This window comes from Rana temporaria, chromosome 2 (assembly GCF_905171775.1).
Source record: "Rana temporaria chromosome 2, aRanTem1.1, whole genome shotgun sequence".
NCBI classification, from domain to species: Eukaryota; Metazoa; Chordata; class Amphibia; order Anura; family Ranidae; genus Rana; species Rana temporaria.
In genome coordinates this window covers 129,861,881-129,880,292 of record NC_053490.1, presented here as the reverse complement: position 1 = coordinate 129,880,292, position 18,412 = coordinate 129,861,881, and the positions used below count along the sequence as shown (strand labels likewise).

Sequence of the window (18,412 nt, the reverse complement as noted above, 5' to 3'; positions counted from 1 at the left end):
TATTCACGCCCCTTGAAATTTCCACATTTTGTCATGTTACAACCAAAAAGGTAAATGCATTTTATTGTGATTTTATGTGATAGACCAACACAAAGTGGCACATAATTATGAAGTGGAAGAAAAATTATAAATGGTTTTAATTTTTTTTAACAAATAAATATGTGAAAAGCGTGGCTTGCATTTGTATTCAGCCCCCCTGAGTCAATACTTTGTAGAACCACCTTTCACTGCAATTACAGCTGCAAGTCTTTTTGGGCAGGTCTCTACCAGCTTTTCACATCTAGAGAGTGACATTTTTGCCCATTCTTCTTTGCAAAATAGCTTAAGCTCTGTCAGATTGGATGGAGAATGTCTGTGAACAGTAATTTTCAAGTCTTGCCACATATTCTCTATTGGATTTAGGTCTGGACTTTGACTGGGCCATTCTAACACATGAATATGTCTTGATCTAAACCAGTGGTTCTCCACCTTCCTAATGCCGTGACCCCTTGATAAAATTTCCCAAGTTGTGGGGACCCCTAACAAAAAAAAATCTGTAGCGTGGGTTGCCAGCACCCAAGGCAAGACAAGTAATTTGCACCCCTAACCCACAGACATTTTAGCACTACCTGAGTCCCTTCCACCCATACAGTATTAATACCCCTTGTGGTACCATTTAGGATGTACCACTCTTTGTTCTCCTTTCTTTCCCTTTTATCTCTCTCTATCCTAGATTCTTGTTTTTTTCCCCCCATCCATCTCTCTAGCCTTCTTTCTTGTTCTCATATTTTTTCTCGTTTTCTTTGTTCCTCCCCCTCTTTTCCTTTCCCTTCCATGTATTCTCTTTTTATTCCTTCTCTTACTCCTTGGTGGGGGAATGGGATAAGTGACGGCCTGTTTTTACCCTGAAACCAGGTCCCATCGGGTAACCCAGGGGTACGTATCCCCCACGCCCCCACCCACAAAGTAATTGATCCAGGGTTTCACCGATTGCCAGCGAGGGATCAGGAAGGAATTTTTTCCCCGGTCGTTGCAGATTGGCACAGCACCCCTGGGGTTTTTCGCCTTCCTCTGGACCAATTTCGGGGAAGGAAGACCTAATTGAGTGACATTTCACTTAAATATTCCTCCTCCCAGTGCCCGCAATACCCCCTAATCAACATTAATTTCCCTGCCTCTTTTTCTGCAACCATGGGTTACATGAAATACTCTGCAGAAACCATCTGGGAACTCAAACCATTCACCTCTATACTCCCAACGGTCACAAAAAAAGCTCTAAAGAGTGAACAACTGTTAAGAATCAACCGACGATTAACAGTGAAAAACTACATGCAGGTACACCAGCCCAAACGCATATAATGCGCTTTGGTTAACACAAGATCGGCAGTAAAACACCGGAAAGAAATCTATGATTTCATCCTTCAAGATGATCTAGATTGCCTCTTCATCACAGAAAGCTGGCTTACAACCGACTGCAACACCATTCTGGGAGAACTGGTGCCAGCAAATTATCGCATTCAAATGCAGAACAGAGTGGGGCAAAGAGGGGGAGGCCTGGCGGTGATCCACAAGACTCACCTCTCGATCACCAAACCAGTCCTTCAAAACTCGCTTCCATTCATGGAAACCCTCACTCTACAGCTGCAAACAAATCCCCAAGACATGGTACATATTCTACTTTGCTATAGACCAGTGGTCATCAACCCTGCCCTACAGGGCCCACTAACAGGCCAGGTTTGCAAGATAACTGAAATACATCACAGGTGATATCATTTGCTGCTCAGTGATTGCAGTATTCTAGACTGCATCTCCCCATGGTAATACATAAAACCTGGCCTGTTAGTGGGCCCTGTAGGGCAGGGTTGATGACCACTGCTATAGACCACCAGGCCCAAAAACGCACCTTCTCACGTCGATGACGGAATTCATTTCCTCTTACACCCTAAGCATCAAACACCTTTTGGTGCTAGGGGATTTCAACCTCTGGGCCTACTCCTCACTAGATCCCGTCGCCGACGCTTGCATCGACCATCTGGAAGGATTAGGTCTGCAGCAACTAATACAAGGCCCCACTCATGCCTCAGGTCATACGCTCGATCTCATTTTCAAACAAGATTTGAAAATTGACGTCCTGGAAATTGAGCCGCTACCATGGTCCGATCACCATGCCATTACATTTTTAAATAACCACCAACGCCAGCCCAAAAAAAACAACTAAACCGGTGATAACTCACTGGACTAGATCGCAAAAGAAGCTCCACTCGGAACTCTTCAAAACAACACTAGGGAACAAAATAAAAATAATCCAACAAAAACAAACAGCCACAGAAACTCTTGACGCCATCAACAAGGCGCTACTACAGTCAGCTGACTTGGTAGCACCAAAACGAAAAACTTGCATCCGAAAAAACAACTCCAGCTGGTTTAATGACCAGCTGACATTGCTAAAACAAGAGTGAAGAAGAGCAGGAGCTGCCTGGAAAAGGAGCTCCTCTGATAAAAACCACACCATTTACAAGACAATAACAAAAAAATACCATAAAGAAATCTTTATGGCCAAAAAAAATCACTTCTCCAACATCATCGCAAATGCCCTATACCGCCCCCGCAAACTCTTCAAGCTGGTTTCGCAGACTATGAATCCAGCTTGTTTAGAGGCCCCCAATTCTGACTCACAAGAATTTTGCAACGAATTGTCGGATTATTTCATCAATAAAATTGAAAAAATCCGGGAAAGTATTCAGAAAAATGCAATCGTCACTAACCCTTCCCCAAATCCCAAACCAAATATCCACATAAACCTGCAGCAACCACCAAAATTCACTCTAAAGCCCATTACCATCAATTCCACTAAAAACATCATCAGGACTCTGCGTGACAGCACAGCACCCAATGACATCATTCCCACTAAACTGCTGAAAGAAAGTGCCGACATATTGGCACCAGCTATCAAGCAGCTCATAAACCAATCATTCAAGGAGGGCACGGTGCCCACCTTGCTGAAACAAGGTACAATAAAACCAATCCTAAAAAAAACTACCCTTGACCCCAAAGACCCAAACAACCGGAGGCCCATAACGGGTCTAAATACCTTCTCCAAGGTAATGGAGAAAGAAGTTGTACAACAGTTGCAACTGCATTTAGACACCCATAAATATTACTCGATCCGTTTCAATCAGGCTTCCGTCCTGGTCACGGAACAGAAACGGCGCTGCTTAAAATTTGGGATGACGCTCTAGAGGCCGCAGACGAAGGAGAATCTTGTCTTCTAATCCTGCTGGACCTCAGCGCGGCTTTTGACACTGTAGACCACGGACTACTACTAGCTAAGCTAGTTGAAGTGGCCGGAGCCACGGAAGGTGATTTACCCTGGTTCTCCTCATTCTTGGAAAACCAATCACAAACAGTGAAACTGGGATCTTTCACTTCCGAAAAACGTACGGTATCATCTGGAGTCCCTCAGGGATCTCCCTTGTCGCCCGTATTGTTCAATATCCATCTCCGCCCCCTCTTTGAAATCATCAGTAACCAGAAGTTACTCTACCACTCCTATGCAGACGACACTCAACTGTATTTCCGGATCTGCAACAAATCGGATCATTCTCGTGGACTAGAGAAATGCCTTACTCTAATAGATAGCTGGATGACATCCAGTTATCTTAAACTCAATGGTTCAAAAACAGAACTTCTCCTGTTTCACACAAACCGGGAATGGCACCCCGCGTCAACTTGGACCCCCCCGCCCATTCTGGGTAAAACCATCACCCCTAGCACCAAAGTCAAAAGTCTCGGAGTCATTTTTGACACCTACATGACAATGGATGCACAAATAGGGTCTGTAGTCAGCGGATCCCATCATCTGCTACGCCTACTACGCCGCCTCACCCCCTTTATCCCAAAAGAGGACATTGCAGTCATGGTGGGAACAATCATCAATTCCAGACTTGACTACGCAAATGCCCTCTATCTAGGACTCCCCAAATTACAAATCACGCGTCTGCAAGTCGTTCAAAATACGGCCGCTCGATTAGTGTCTGGCAAAAAACCATGGGAATCAATCTCACCTTCGCTGAGATCCCTTCATTGGTTGCCAGTAAAAGACAGAATCACTTTCAAGGCTCTCTGCCTAACGCATAAGTGTGTTCACGGTAACGCCCCCCAATATCTATGCGAAAAAATAAAAGCCCACAACCCCAATCGCATTCTGCGATCCACAAATCAAAACCTACTCCAAATACCCAAAGCCAAATACAAGTCAAAAGGAGATCGAAGATTTGCAGTCCAGGGACCTCGGCTGTGGAATGCGCTACCAACCACCATCTGACTGGAGTTGGACCACTTGGCCTTCAGGAGAAGGATTAAAACCCATCTCTTCTGAGGTCAAGGGGGCTTCCATACCGTTGGAATGGAAACAGCGCCCAGAGGCGATTCAGTTCGCATGTGTTGCGCTATACAAGTTTCTCACTCACTGACTCACTCACTCACTCACTCACTCACTCACTCACTCACTCAGGGGAGTTCTGATCAGCCAACTTAGGTGCTCTTGATCAAGGTCATCTGCTGATCTGAGAACTGCAGTGGGCACTATTAATGGCAACTATAATCACAGGTAGTGTTACTCAATGTGTCTCCGGCTCTGTGGTGTCTCGCAGCAGTGACACCTATGCCAAAATCAGGAGATAGGGTCTCCGCCAGCCCCTCCCACTTCACATTCCTCACCAGTCAGCTGACCACTAGTCTCTGCCCCCCCCCCCCCCAGCAATGCCATGAACTGAATGGGCGGCTGCAGGCTCCAGGAACAGCCCAGCTGGGTGGCCACAGGCTCCAGGGACAGCCTTGATGGACTTTAGGAACATCCCAGGATTCGGTGACCCCTGGCAAATAGTAATTCGACCCCCGAGGGGGTCCCGACCCCCAGGTTGAGAACCACTGATCTAAACCATTTAAACCATTCCACTGTAGCTCTGGTTGTAAGTTTAGGGTCCTTGTCCTGCTTGAAGGTGAACTTCTGCACCAGTCTATATATACACAGTATCTCACAAAAGTGAGTACACCCATCACATTTTTATAAATATTTTATTATATCTTTTCATGTGACAACACTGAAGAAATTACACTTTGCTACAATGTAAAGTAGTGAGTGTACAGCTTGTATAACAGTGTAAATTTGCTGTCCCCTCAAAATAACTCAACACACAGCCATTAATGTCTAAACCACTGGCAACAAAAGTGAGCAGGTGTGTTAAATTTGGTGTAATCGCTCTCACTCTCTCATACTGGTCACTGGAATTTCAACATGGCACTTCATGGCAAATAACTCTTTGAGGATCTTAAAAAAGGAATTGTTGCTCTACATAAAGATGGCCTAGGCTATAAGAAGATTTCCAAGACCCTGAAACTGAGCTGCACCACTGTGGCCAAGACCATAAAGCGGTTTAACAGGACAGGTGGTTCCACTCAGAATAGGCCTTGCCATGGTCGACCAAAGAAGTAGTGCACATGCTCAGCGTAATATCCAGAAGTTGTCTTTGGGAAATTGATGTTTAAGTGCTGCCAGCATTGCTGCAGAGGTTGAAGGGGTGGGGGGTCAGCCTGTCAGTGCTCAGACCATACGCTGCACACTGCATCAAATTGGTCTGCATGGCTTTTGTCACAGAAGGAAGACTCTTCTAAAGATGATGCACAAGAAAGCCTGCAAACAGTTTGCTGGAGAAAAGCAGACTAAGGACAAGGATTATTGGAACCATGTCCTTTGGTCTGATGAAACCAAGATACACCTGTTTGGCTCAGATGGTGTCAAGTGTGTGTGGTGGCAACCAGGTGAGGAGTACAAAGACAAGTGTGTCTTGCCTACATTCAAGCATGGCGGTGGAAGTGTCATGGTCTGGGGCTGCATGAGTGCTGCCGGCACTGGGGAGCTACAGTTCCGTGAACCATGAATGCCAACATGTACTGTGACATACTGAGGCAGAGCATGACCCCCTCCCTTTGGAGACTGGGTTGCAGGGCAGTATTCCAACATGATAATGACCCCAAACACACCTCCAAGTCGATCACTGCCTTGCTAATGAAGCTGAGGGTAAAAGTGATGGACTGGCCAAGCATGTCTCCAGTCCTAAACCCTATTGAGCATCTGTGGGGCATTCTAACATGGAAGGTGGAGGAGCAAAAGGTCTCTAACATCCACCAGCTTCGTGATGTCATCAGTGGAGGAGTGGAAGAGGACTCCCATGGCAACCTGTGAAGCTCTGGTGAACTCCATGCCCAAGAGGGTTAAGGCCAATGCTGGAAAATAATGGTGGCCACACAAAATATTGACAATTTGGACATTTTCACTTAGGGGTGTACTCACTTTTGTTGCCAGTGGTTTAGACATTAATGGCTGTGTTGAGTTATTTTGAGGGGGACAGTAAATTTGCATTGTTATACAAGCTGTACACTCACTACTTTACATTGTACCAAAGTGTAATTTCCTCAGTGTTGATGTACAAATATAGGTTTACAATGTCTTTGTATATTTATACACACGTTTTTGCCTTTAATTTCTATTTTAAACTGAATGGGTTGATTCACAAGGTGAGGGTTTTTTTTATACTTTAAAGTATAACTATAGGTACATTTTTTATTTTTTAAATAGAGTAAGGGGACCCCCGGCCACCAGAACTAGCGTCCCCATTTGAAGATTTACCCACTATTACTTCTCTAGCGATTTTCTTTTACTTTCACATTCAATATTAATGGTAAAAAGGACAACTAGGGTGATTTTCCCTAATGGGGGCACAGACAACGATAAAAACTGACAGGTGTTCTAATCACTCTCTCCTCCATACAAACCTAAAGAAAATGTTTTGCCTTTAGTTATACTTTAAGATAAACTAAAAAATCCAGAAGGGAGAGTAGAATGTCAGTTGAACTGCTGTTCACAGCTGGAGTCCAAAAAGCAGGGGTGTCAAACTCAATTTCATCGTGGGCCGCATCAGCATTATGATTGCCCTCAAAAGGGCCGAGTTGTAGCTGTAAGAATGGATGTCCAGCGCATCCCCTCCCCTTACATTAGATGTCAAGAGCCACCCCACCTTTAGAAGTTAAGTCCCCCACTCTCCCTTACATCACAGTGCACCCCCTTTTTCTTATGCTGCTGCTGGGAAGAAGCTGGATGCATTGCTTGAAAACAGAAAGTAGGGGTCTGGAGGAGGACCAGAGGAGGGCTGGAGCTCTTCTGCAGCTTCAGGAGAGGTGTGAGGCCCACATGAAATGGCCTGGAGGGCCGGATTCGGCCGGCGGGCCTTGTGTTTGGCACCTGTGCCATAAAGGAAACATGTCCCAAGAGGAACATGGAGGCTACCCCTGATTTACTCCTTTTGAAAATGCTATTTTCCTAGCTATCTCTGACTTCAATAACTTTTGAATCATTGGGGGCGTGGCCGGGCCGTGAGGGAGAATGGATGCCTAACCGCTGAGCTCCTGACACCTCGGGATAACTTTCTCCCCGTACAGCTCACCCAGCCAAAATTTACAATCGTTACCGACATGGGAACAGCCTCTAGGTCTTCGTCAGCATCTAGATCCCGTTCGCCCAGGCAAAACAGCAGCACAACTACTTTCTCATCCACGGAGAGGTCCCGCACTAACAGGGGAGAGATGGCAGCATCCCATCAGAGGATTACCTCAGGTACCTCACAGACACAGCAGAGGGGCTCTGATGACATTATACTAAGCCCGACACAGACTCCAACGTTAACCCCGAGGGGACCGGAGGCTTCAGGGATACAGGGTGTCGCAACACAAAGATCACTAACTATTGATGACTTAAAAAGTGTGGCAACTGATATTAAAGACGCCCTGGCAGCCGCCATTTCGGAATTGCGGTTAGACCTCCGCTCCCTCACAGACAGAGTATCGCAAACGGAGACTGTTATAGAAGACCATGAATCTGCCCTCAGGCGATGTACTAGGAAGGTAGATGATCACACCCTTCAAATGAGGGATATGAATAGACACATGGAGGACCTCGACAATAGAGGACGACGCCAGAACTTAAGGGTGCGGGGGTTACCCGAATCGGTTGAGGGGGACCTCATCTCTCAATCAGTGGTGGGCCTGTTTAATTCTATTCTTGACAGACCCCCTCAGACTGACATAGATCTCGTCAGAATTCATCGCGCATTGCGCCCTAAAGGTAAAGAAGCAGACCCCCCAAGGGATGTTATCTGTTGCCTAGCTGATTTTAGAATTAAAGAAGATATTCTAAGAAAAGCGCGGGGTAAGCAATTATCCTGTCAGGGAGCACCAATTCAACTTTTCCAAGATCTATCGGGCATCACATTAAAACACCGCAGAGATCTTAGACCCCTCTTGAATGTATTACGTGACAGAAACATAAGCTATAAATGGAAGTTTCCATTTTGCTTATCAGCATCTCATCAGGGTCGCACTGTTCTGTTGAAAGTTCCTGAGGATTTGCCACATTTCTGCGACACTTTGGGGATCCCCTTAATTGCTGTACCGGATTGGTACGCGATGTACCGTCAATCAGTTAACAGATGGCCACCTCAACGTACAGAACCAATGGAGACTCAGTCTACCAACTATCGTCGTCGGCGCTCTCCATCGGAATCTGAACTGCCACCTGACGACAGGGCACCCGGCTCTCAGAGCATAGGATCCACCAGACCAGCTGCTAGAAGAGCTCGAAGAGACCACTGAGACATTTCAGTCATCAAGCCCCATTGGCGGTTTCCCCTGTTTATCTGTTCTTCGCAATGAAACTTTGACACAAGTTTTGAGAGGTATTCAAAAGTTAATGTATATAGCTCTCATCTAATTGGAATTGTGGGTTCGCTGTCAATGTCATTCTTGGGATAGAGATGAGGGCTGGTAAGGCTTCTGTTTGAGAATGAAAACTGGAATCCCACATACCTTTTGGCTTACAGCTCATTGAAACCTATTGAACCAGATGACTTCACTCATACTTCTATAGTGGTGAAGACATTATATTATTCAGCTCTGCCATGTTAAACACTTACTGACAAGGCACAATTATATTTCATTACCCTGAGGGTTTCAAGGGTCCCTCATACATATGGTATAGGACCAAAGTACCTCGTATGCTAGGAGTGAATGACAGCATAAAATGAAAATTGTTAAACTATTGTGGTTTAGGAGGTTTTCTTCTACTTCTTCTACTACTGTGTAACGGTGCTTGGTGACATGACTAGTACCAGATCTCCACCTGGAGTCTTTAGCACGGGGCTTCAGGTATTCCACATCTCTGGATGCTTTTATGCCCTGGAGGACCAATGCCATTTATCTATACACGATCCTTCCGGATTTAGCATATTAACTCTGGAATTCCATGATGAACCTAGGAAGAGCACTTAGGATATATTGCCTTACAAAACAGATGGTGGTTGTCCTACTAACGGATAAATCCATAGGACCACATGGATGCACTGCTAAACGAGCCTCTTTGAGTACAGACTTGGCAAGGTCTAAGATTTTACCCTTCTTCATTCTCCTTATGGAAGATATTTGCAGTTTCTACACTTGGAATTACATCCTGGAAAACTTGGTCATTCATGAGTCAACTGAACGCGACCTCTCTTACTCCAATGTAACATTTTAGCCTCAACATTAATAGTTTGTGAGGATGTCTTTTCCATTAAGTTTTGATCTTGCTTTATAGATATGATTTAGTGGGGAGGGATGGCTTAGTTACCTCAAATGTTACCCCTATATGATATTGGCTCAAATAACATGGTGTATACGATATTAATTCTTCGGGTACCACTGGGAAGATGTGAGAGGGTTAGGATGCTTCCTATAGCTCCTATTGGGCAGGGAGTCATCATCTCTAACAAAGCCAAGGGGGGTGGAGATGCTGCCCTACCAGGGGGATTGGGTATTCTCACTTTGATAATAGGTGGGGGGCTCTTTCCCTTACTATACATTACTAGATCCATTGCTGGGGGGATTGAGTTCCATCCTCCCTAGCAATATCTATATTCCATGGGTTACGTTATTCGCCAATAGTTTTAAGATTGGCTGGTTTAGGTTAATTTATGCTAGGGGTTGTCCTGGGGTGGCATGGGTTATTCTAGTTATTAATAGTTTACTGTTGATATTACTGATTATACTTTTCGAGTCAATACATTCTGCCTTCGGACTCGGTCCGGCTGACCCCCACACGGTGGGGCCTGGTTGCTTCTATACCCGCTGGTTGCGGTATACCTGATTTGGGTGCACCGCACCCTTTGCCGTTCGGCCTTTTATTTGTTCGGTTGCTTACTGAATCCTGTACTATTATACAATCCTCCACTCCGCGGGTTCTGCAATATTACTCGCTTAATTAGACCTCTTTTCTCATCTTCCTCTACCTTTCCTTTCCACTCCTGCTTCTTTCTTACCCACACTCCTAACCAATAGGGAGAAGATGGTTGACAGAAATAACATAACCCTACGATCCACTGATCAAGACACTACTAATATGAATTTGAAACTATACTCTCTGAATACAAGAGGCTTAAACACACCAGAGAAGCGATCCTTATTACTTTCCTCTTTATGGAAGGAAAGGCCTCACATAGTTTTTTTGCAAGAAACCCATTTCAGGTCAGATAGCATTCCCATATTACGGAGCGTCCATTTCCCGAACGCGTATCACGCCACTAACGGGGTATCAAAGTCGAGAGGAGTATCCATTTTATTGTCTAAACATTGCCCACTTCAGGTAGAGAGCGTTGAACAAGACCCGGATGGGAGGTTTCTTTTCATCAAGGGCAAGATATATAACTCCCCGATGACCATTGCCAATATCTACGCACCGAATACACAACAAGTTAGCTTTTTTAGAGATATTGTTCAAAGACTAACGATGTTTCAATCTGGGATACTGATCTTAGGAGGAGATTTCAATGTCCCCCTGAATCCCCTTCTTGACACATCCAATGGATCTTCCTGTTTGACTTACCGAGCCCTCCGGGCCATTAAAACCCAACTAGACTTGCTGACCTTACATGACACATGGCGTACGCTCAATCCTACGACTAAAGACTACACTTATTATTCACCACTACATACTAAATACTCGAGAATTGATTTTTTTTTTGTAACACAGGAAGACCTGGTCCGACTCTCTGACACGTCAATTGAGCCTATGGTGCTTTCGGATCACCACCCAATCACGATGACGCTATCTTGGAGAGGTCATTCTCCGGGTAGACCAGTGTGGAGGATGGATGATTCCATTTTGCTTGACCCCAGCTGTGCAACTGAAATTTCGGAATGCATAGCCCATTACTTCACCGATAATTCCACAAATGAGGTAGCTCCGGCATCAGTTTGGGCAGCACACAAATGCGTCCTCCGGGGAAAAATTATCTCTATTATGGCCAGACGGCGCAGGCTCAGAACTGCCAGACTTAACGAGCTTTTATCTAAAATAAAGACTTTGGAAGCTGCTCACAAACGCTCTGTAGCGGCGGGTTCCCTAGAGGCCCTATTGGAGGCCAGAAAAGACCTTCAATCTGAACTCCACAAAAGGCTACAATACAAGTTTAACCTAACTCATAAACTTTACTACGAATTTGGCAATAAGTCTGGCAGGTTACTAGCACATGCACTACAAAAGAAAAAAGAAGCCAACACAATCCACTCCATCACCACCCCTACAGGAGAAATTCTCCATAGGTCAGACTTGATCGCTAAACAATTTACAGATTTTCTTTCTTCATTATATGACTTACCTCCTCAGTCTGGGTTAGGGATGCCGACGCCCCGGGAAAAACTTTTGGATGACTTTCTCTCTGGGTATGGTCTACCGGCTTCTCAGATTCCTGACCTGTCACATTTAGACGAGCCGGTGTCTATGGACGAAGCATTAAATGCTTTGAAACAGTTGAAGCCGGGTAAGAGTCCTGGCCCAGACGGTTTGACGTCAGGATATTACAAAACATATGCTACGCTACTACTCCCCCATTTCATTAAAGCTTTCAATGACATTCCTTTTTCCCTATCCACTGGATCTGACTTACTTGAAGCACACATAGCTTTGATCCCGAAGCCTGGGAAGGACCATACATTAGTTACTAATTACCGTCCCATTTCATTATTGAATGTGGACCTAAAACTCTTCGCTAAGATATTGGCCAATAGATTACTTCCCCTCCTTCAGACTTTTATATCCACTGATCAAGTTGGATTTGTTCCGGGTAGAGAGGCAAGGGACAATACAACAAAGGCAATAAATATTCATCGATGGTTGTCCACTTCCAAGATTAGGGGTTTCTTTTTGTCCCTTGACGCCGAGAAGGCGTTCGATAGAGTGGCCTGGGATTATATGGAAGCAGCGCTTTGTAAGCTTGGTCTACCGCATCGCTTTATGCGGATGGTTATGGCGCTGTATTCAACTCCCACGGCCCGGGTCAGAGTGAATGGCCGGCTATCGGACGCCTTCTCGGTGCATAATGGCACGAGACAGGGTTGCCCTCTCTCACCCCTCATTTTTATTCTAACTTTAGAACCCTTTTTGAGACGGCTGCGCGACAACCCGGATGTGCGGGGAGTTGATGTCAAAGGGAAACAATATAAGGTGGCTGCATACGCGGATGACGTCCTTCTATTTCTGACGAATCCTCTGATCTCCATTCCAAATTTACTCAAAGATTTCAAATTATTCCAAATACTCTCTAACTTTAAAATCAATTTTAGCAAATCAATCGCTTTGAACGTGTCGCTTCCTCAGGATGTCGTGACCCTTTGCAAACACAATTTCCCCTTTAAGTGGGACCCAAATGACATAACCTATCTAGGGATCAAATTGCCCACTAAGCTTTCTGATTTATATTTACGTAATTTCGTACCAGCCTTGCAGTCTATCAAGACCGATCTAGAGGCTTGGACTAAGGGAACAATCTCATGGTTCGGGAGGGCGGCGGTTTTAAAGATGAATGTCCTTCCCAGGCTTCTTTACCTTTTCCAAGCAATACCCATTAAACTCCCTGCCTCCTTTCTGGCCTCATTCAAACTCATTTGTAGACGTTTTCTTTGGGCTGGACGTCCAGCTCGATTGAATTGGGATAGAATGACCATGCCCAAGATGAGGGGTGGACTGGGAGTACCAGATCTCTCTAAATATCACAAAGCTTGCTTACTAACAAGAATAGTCGATTGGCATGTACATAAAGAAGAAAAGGATTGGGTTAAGTTGGAAGAGGCTTTCGTTGGTTTTAGGATTTCACATCTCCCATGGATAGACAAAAAATTTACTCCCAGGTCCTGTACTTCCCACCCCGTAATTGGCCCAACCCTTGCTTGCCTTAGAAAGACAAGTGGGGACTCACACATGGCATCTCACCCAGGTCCTATGACCCCACTCAATCTAAACCCCGGATTTTCAGAAGGTATTAATACTATAAATCTTGGGGGGTCCGAGACAGCCCCCACACTGAGAGCACATCAGTTTTTTGATAAGGGCAAACTTCTATCCCACTCAGCCATGGTTCGGAGATTTACGGATTTCCAAATCCCACGTTTTAAATACTTCCACATTAGAAATTTTTTTCTAAACTCACAAACATCCGATCTATGGTGCAGGGATCTTTCACACCTTGAAAAGCTGTGCGAATCCTCTGCCCCTCAACGTCACCTTATTTCGGGGATCTATTTGTGGCTTACCCCTCAAGAGACCGCGATGTCCACTATCCATACGAAATGGGAGGCTGATCTTCAGGTATCATTGTCAGATGGTGACTGGAGCTCAATATGGAACCACATTCACAAGGGCTCTATTAATGTATCTGCCCAGGAAAATAGATACAAAATCTATTCCAGGTGGTACAGAACCCCAAGCAAATTACACAAATTTTACCCGACAGTGTCACCGACTTGTTGGAGGTGTGGTGGAGAAGTGGGTACTCTCCTACATATCTGGTGGAGCTGTTCGAAACTACAGCCCTTTTGGCAGGAGGTACATTCGCATATTGCCAAGATTACCTCCTATACACCTGACTTTACCCCAGGGCAGTATCTTCTTCATCACACCTCTCTGCCACAATCAATCTATCGGAAATCACTTGTATTACACTTAATCAATGCGGCTACTCAATGTATCCCGATACGGTGGAAGGACCCCATTCCGCCTACACTGTTGGATTGGCAGGTGAGGGTGGATAAAATAGAGATGATGGAAAGGTTGATTCATCAGGCTAATGACAACTCGGAAAAATTTAGACACATTTGGAGATGTTGGACATTATATAGGACCCCCACTACTCATAACTCAACATAGGTTCCCGCCTAATGATTCGAATTCCTTTTATAGCTAGATCTTTTTTCTTTTTCTCTGACCGAGGTCTTTCTGGTAAAAAAGCTATAGACATACTTTTTATCTTGCACTGCTCTGTCTTTCAACTCCTTTCATATTCTTTTAACCCCCTTGGTAGTGCACGAATGCGTGCACCTGCGGAGTGTGAAATAAAATCATAATTTCATTGGGAGGATTTGAAGCCTCTGGGAAAGGAATTTCTTAATTATAGGTAGGCCCGAGGTTTCTATTACCTGGGACTCGTTTTTCAGCAGAAGGTTAAAAACATTTAGGTTTTTGACCAGATGTTTGCGTTATTGAACTTCTCCTTGTTCCTATCCCCCCTCTCCAGTATTCAGCTAATGTTTCTGAAGGGGGTATACGGGACGGGGAATTGCTCCTCATAGTCTCTGTTTATTTAGTTAAATGTCTGCAACTAGGATATATGTGTAAGGATAGAGCGATAAGAGCTATTTTATCATTTAAACGTTATATTCACTAGTTTACTTTATTAGGATGGGTATTAGATAAATGAGACCCTTATTGGTGTTCCTTCTTTATATGCAAATATACCTTCGGTACAGAAGACATGTGTTGGGGACAGGTTACGATCTGTTGTTCTTCATTTGGCCTTTGTACACATGTAAGGTTTATATGATATTCTTTGCCAACTTTATTTGTGTCATATTAACCACTTACTTATGTAATGCATATCTGAATGTATTGACATTAACTTTCAATAAAAACTTTTCTGGAAAAAAAAAAAAAACTTTTGAATCATTGACCAAAAAAAATTGACCAATGATCAGACTTGTCCTGACACGCCTTCACTGCACAGCCATTCATTGAGAAGATCAGTGTGCTGCTGCTTCTCCCCCCGCAGCTCTTATGCAGCCGAGAACAGAGAGAATGTGATCACTTAAAAAAAAGGTATTTATAATTTTTTTTTTAGTTATACAAAACTGTTTTACCTTTCATTTCTATTTTAAACTGAATGGGTTGTTTCACAATGTGATTGTTCAGAGAGGCAGAGCTCTGAGGAAAGCGGATGTTCAGGTGGGTAAATGTCCCTTTTCGTTTGAATCAACAAGGGTTCTGTGGAAACCCTAGGGTTCCTTATAGGTTGCTGGGGGCTCCTTGAGCATCGAGAACTTCCTTCCCAATTACTACTTATGTGTGGAGCATTCTTTCCACTGACCATTACGCTAATGTACCATAAGCTTTAGATATACTGATTATTATCAGGGGTTCCCTGAGACCAGAAAGTTGAATTGACGAAAATCAATTCCAATTTTTGTCATAGTTTTCATCAATTGACTTAATTCAAATTTTATTTTTGTTTAGTTTTTGTCACTGAAAGCATGCAGCGTGTACCTGTTGCGGACATTCCTTTACTTCTACCAAATGCAATATGCATCATTCACCCCTAGGAATTCGGGGGAGCCATGAGGTAAATGTGCCACCTAAAACAACCAGCAGCACGCCGGGGGTAATGCTACATTAATATGGAGGAACCTTCAAATCAACTTTCTGGTCTCGGGCAACCCCTGATAATAATCAGTATTTCACTGTCAATGTCCAGCGACTTGGGGCAACTTGAGGTCTGACAAGTCGGATCCCAAGTCGCTGTAGTGTGAACTGGCACTTCAGCTCATAGTACATTAGCGTGATGGTCAGTGGAAAGAATGCTCCACACATCTGTAGTAATTGGGAAGGAAGTTCTTATTGCTCAAGGAGCCCCCAGCAACCTATGAAGGAACCTAGGGTTTCCACAGAACCCTAGTTGAGAAAGGATGCTGTAATGAGAATATTTCTAGAGATGTTCAATAGAAAGGTAGAATTTCCTTCAGCGTTTGTAAAGGTATAATGTTGCTACCTTCTCTCTCCACTTGGATGAACTCTGTCTTGCTTCCACATGATGCTCTGCCAGTGCTCACCTTCTGCCAGGAGCTGCAGTCACCCACTGAGTTTATCGGGTGCAGCACACAACAGATGGGACGCCTGCTCTGAGACTCTGTGGAGAAGAATCACCTACATACAATCACATAATGCCATCCATCTAAGAACAAGCAGACACACAGCTCCCATCCGCCCCTCATCTCTGGTCACGAATCAGTCTGTGCTCCTTCCTTCCAGTCCCCTCTCTCCCTCCCTTTTTGTAAATCTCACAAGCTCAGGCAAAAACTAAAATTGGCTAAACCTGTTTTCATTCACAAGCTGCCAGTGTTTTGTTATTTTATTTTTAAACCTACATCATAAACCTCACAAAGTCAAAGCTCTGGATAGTGGGGCTTGGCCCATCCTACAACCTCGGGGCTCCAGCACCCTCTTACAAGCCCTGATTAATGCAGGAAGCTGAAGATCTGACATCTTTATTTATTCTACAGCACAATATGACTGCACTGTATATTCTGTAATAAGAGGGGAGGGGGGAGTGTGTACGCGCTAATTTAGCAGCTGGGAACAGAAGAGGCGAGACACCCTTGAGTCGGCCTCAGCTCTTCTTCCAATGTAGATCTTAAACCTCTGATATGCCCTGTCAGTAGATGCTGAATTTTCCAAATGTAGAAATGATTTAGAATTTGTATAAGGGCCCTTAATATCCTGCAACTTCCTTAAGATGAGAATATTGGAAGATAGGAAATTAAGATAATAAATACATTGAAATAGATCATGGGCAATAATATTGTTTGTGGATGCACAACTCAGATCGTCTATCGGTCGATTTTTATTATACGGGATTTTAATAGCGCCGACAGTTTACACATACGGGCAGACAGTACAATTACAACACAGTTTAATACAGTAAGAATCAGAGAGCCTCGATTTTTCTATCTTAGTTATAGGATAGGTAGAAGTTGGATAACAATAGGATACCTCCTAAAGATACTATTACCTTTTTATTATCGATCACCAATCAACCCCATCCATCATACTTACTGGATATGTAAGAGGTTAACGCTAAGCTTCAGTATTAGGAGCGGGAGAACAGGATTGGTTAACGTTCATGATGATGCTTGCTAACCTAACTTCCTAACAACCAGTTTTGTGGGCCAGGAAAGCTCGCTAATCTCGCCAGGCTGCACGTGTCCATCTGTATGCAGGACAGGCAGGGAGGAGAGTAGGCATCAGACAGGAGATTTTAGAAAGTGATTCTAGATTGCGAGAGAAGGCCTGTGAAACCCAGCAGGCACCAGCTGCTGTCGGCAGCTGCAGGAAACGAAGCTGGGGCTGCCTGCAAAGTGTTGTATGAGAACAATCAGGACGGGGTGCAGTTTGTAGGGCAAGGGAGCTGTCTGGGGGCAGGTCACTCACCTGGATATTCTGTTCTGAAGCTCAAGTGCAGCGAGGAGTTAAAGAGGGGGTGTAGCTCGGGTTCTCCCTCCACCCTCTCTCTGTATGTGTGTGTCTTGCTGGAAGCAGGTGGCTGATATTGCTTTGCTGCTGATGTCACTGTATTCACTGCCCATCATTTCCATCCAGCAGCTAGATTAACATGAATTATTTAAAGAAACAGGATCCATTTTCATCAATGGAGTGGTGGGAGGCACAATGTGATTAAAAATAACAAATTGTATCGGGGACTGCAATGAGGTCTGTTCAGGGCATTTATTTTGTCCTGAAAATATAAACTATCAGGGATATAGAAACTACAGGGAAAGTCGCTGTATGCAGAAAGGAAAAAAAATATTAGTTACAGAAAGTGCTTATTTCTACGATAGTAAATAAACATTACATTTACAGTACTGATGAGAGAAATAATCAGTGTGTATGTATTTACTTAAAGTGGAGGTTCACCCAAAATCTTAATTTTTAACATTAGATTGATGCTCATTTTGTCAAGGGGAATCGAGTGTTTTTTTTTAAATCGAAGCAGTACTTACCGTTTTAGAGAGAGATCTTCTCCGCCGCTTCCGGGTATGGGCTGCGGGACTGGGCGTTCCTATTTGATTGACAGGCTTCCGACAGGCTTCCGACGGTCGCATCCATCGGTGTCACGATTTTCCGAAAGTAGCCGAACGTTGGTGCGCAGGCGCCGTATAGAGCCGCACCGACGTTCGGCTTCTTTTGGCTACTCGTGACGCGATGTATGCGACCGTCAGAAGCCTGTCGGAAGCCTGTCAATCAAAT

At 44.4% G+C, this 18,412-nt stretch overlaps 1 protein-coding gene across 1 annotated transcript in view; it reads right to left on the bottom strand.

The window, feature by feature from the left end:
• BAZ2A (bromodomain adjacent to zinc finger domain 2A) overlaps nucleotides 1-17,704 on the bottom strand; it is a 168,272-nt gene extending 150,568 nt beyond the window's left edge. Inside the window, exon 1 of the mRNA XM_040341034.1 lies at nucleotides 17,597-17,704. The gene's annotated coding sequence lies outside the window, so the exon portion shown is untranslated. The remainder of the gene's footprint in view (nucleotides 1-17,596) is intronic.
• Nucleotides 17,705-18,412: the final 708 nt, after the last annotated feature.